This window comes from Perkinsus marinus, assembly GCF_000006405.1.
Source record: "Perkinsus marinus ATCC 50983 genomic scaffold scf_1104296933392, whole genome shotgun sequence".
Classification (NCBI taxonomy): Eukaryota; Perkinsozoa; order Perkinsida; family Perkinsidae; genus Perkinsus; species Perkinsus marinus.
In genome coordinates this window covers 1-1208 of record NW_003215113.1, presented here as the reverse complement: position 1 = coordinate 1208, position 1208 = coordinate 1, and the positions used below count along the sequence as shown (strand labels likewise).

The 1208-nt window shown below is 48.2% G+C and overlaps 7 non-coding genes across 7 annotated transcripts; all 7 read left to right on the top strand.

Moving 5' to 3' along the window:
* The first annotated feature begins 101 nt into the window (after positions 1–101).
* Positions 102–173, top strand: Pmar_PMAR026442. The gene has a single exon. It is a non-coding gene; the product is annotated as a tRNA-His (tRNA).
* Positions 174–258: 85 nt separating this feature from the next.
* Pmar_PMAR026441 lies at positions 259–330 on the top strand. The gene has a single exon. It is a non-coding gene; the product is annotated as a tRNA-His (tRNA).
* An 85-nt stretch (positions 331–415) lies between these two features.
* On the top strand, positions 416–487 carry Pmar_PMAR026440. The gene has a single exon. It is a non-coding gene; the product is annotated as a tRNA-His (tRNA).
* An 85-nt stretch (positions 488–572) lies between these two features.
* Pmar_PMAR026439 lies at positions 573–644 on the top strand. The gene has a single exon. It is a non-coding gene; the product is annotated as a tRNA-His (tRNA).
* Positions 645–729: 85 nt separating this feature from the next.
* On the top strand, positions 730–801 carry Pmar_PMAR026438. The gene has a single exon. It is a non-coding gene; the product is annotated as a tRNA-His (tRNA).
* Positions 802–886: 85 nt separating this feature from the next.
* Positions 887–958, top strand: Pmar_PMAR026437. Its single transcript has one exon. It is a non-coding gene; the product is annotated as a tRNA-Asn (tRNA).
* Positions 959–1043: 85 nt separating this feature from the next.
* Pmar_PMAR026436 lies at positions 1044–1115 on the top strand. The gene has a single exon. It is a non-coding gene; the product is annotated as a tRNA-Cys (tRNA).
* The last annotated feature ends 93 nt before the right edge of the window (positions 1116–1208 follow it).

Genomic DNA, 1208 nt, shown 5'->3' with positions numbered 1-1208 from the left:
GATTCGGGTAGAGACTTTGATATGCATCGAGTTGTACGCTTCTCGAAGGGGTTTAGTGATAGGTGATCCACGTCGACCGACAGCGGCTCATATTTCTTTGAGTCGCTATCGTCTAGTGGTTAGGACGTCACGTTGTGGCCGTGACATCCCCGGTTCAAATCCGGCTAGTGACTTTGATATGTATCAAATCGTACGCTTCTTGAAGAGGCTTAGTGATAGGTGATCCACGTCGACCGACAACGGCTCATACTTGTTTGAGTCGCTATCGTCTAGTGGTTAGGACGTCACGTTGTGGCCGTGACAACCCCGGTTCAAATCCGGGTAGTGACTTTGACATGTATCAAATTGTACGCTTCTTGAAGAGGTTTAGTTATAGGTGATCCACGTCGACGGACAGCAGCTTATGCTTGTTTGAGTCGCTATCGTCTGGTGGTTAGGACGTTACGTCGTGGCCGTGACAACCCCGGTTCAAATCCGGGTAGTGACTTTGACATGTATCAAATTGTACGCTTCTTGAAGAGGTTTAGCGATAGGTGATCCACGTCGACGGACAGCAGCTTATGCTTGTTTGAGTCGCTATCGTCTGGTGGTTAGGACGTTACGTCGTGGCCGTGACAACCCCGGTTCAAATCCGGGTAGTGACTTTGACATGTATCAAATTGTACGCTTCTTGAAGAGGTTTAGCGATAGGTGATCCATGTGGACCGACAGCGGCTCATATTTCTTTGAGTCGCTATCGTCTAGTGGTTAGGACGTCACGTTGTGGCCGTGACAACCCCGGTTCAAATCCGGGTAGTGACTTTGACATGTATCAAATTGTACGCTTCTTAAAGAGGTTTAGTTATAGGTGATCCACGTCGACGGACAGCAGCTCATATTTCTTTGAGTCGCTATCGTCTAGTGGTTAAGACGTCACATTGTTGCCGTGACAACCCCGGTTCGAATCCGGGTAATGACTTTGATATGTATCAAATCGTACGCTTCTTGAAGAGGTTTAGTGATAGGTGATCTACGTCGACCGACAACGGCTCATGCTTATTTGAGTCGCTATCGTCTAGTGGTTAGGACCTCACGTTGCAGCCGTGACAACCCCGGTTCAAATTCGGGTAGAGACTTTGATATGCATCGAGTTGTACGCTTCTCGAAGGGTTTAGTGATAGTGATCCACGTCGACCGACAGCGACTCATATTTCTTTGAGTCGCTATCG